Raw genomic sequence first — 249 nt, forward strand, 5'->3', positions numbered from 1 at the left:
AGAGTCAGAAGTGAGGAGAACTAATCAGTAAAACATCAGGAAAAAGGATCCTGCTCTATTACAAAGCTAAAACTATAAAAAAACTGAGGACAAGAAAATAGTACCAACTTGCATCTAGAGAGCTTTACCTGTTGCGAGATCAGCCTAGATTTTTGCTTTGATAAGAGCATGATGTCAGCAAAATATCTCTTGAGGAACAAAACTAGAGAGCAAAAAGATGTCTTTCTTTTTGTAAATGCCACAAAATCC

The sequence above is a fragment of the Pterocles gutturalis genome, unplaced genomic scaffold (genome assembly GCF_000699245.1).
Source record: "Pterocles gutturalis isolate BGI_N339 unplaced genomic scaffold, ASM69924v1 scaffold11647, whole genome shotgun sequence".
Taxonomy (NCBI): domain Eukaryota; kingdom Metazoa; phylum Chordata; class Aves; order Pterocliformes; family Pteroclidae; genus Pterocles; species Pterocles gutturalis.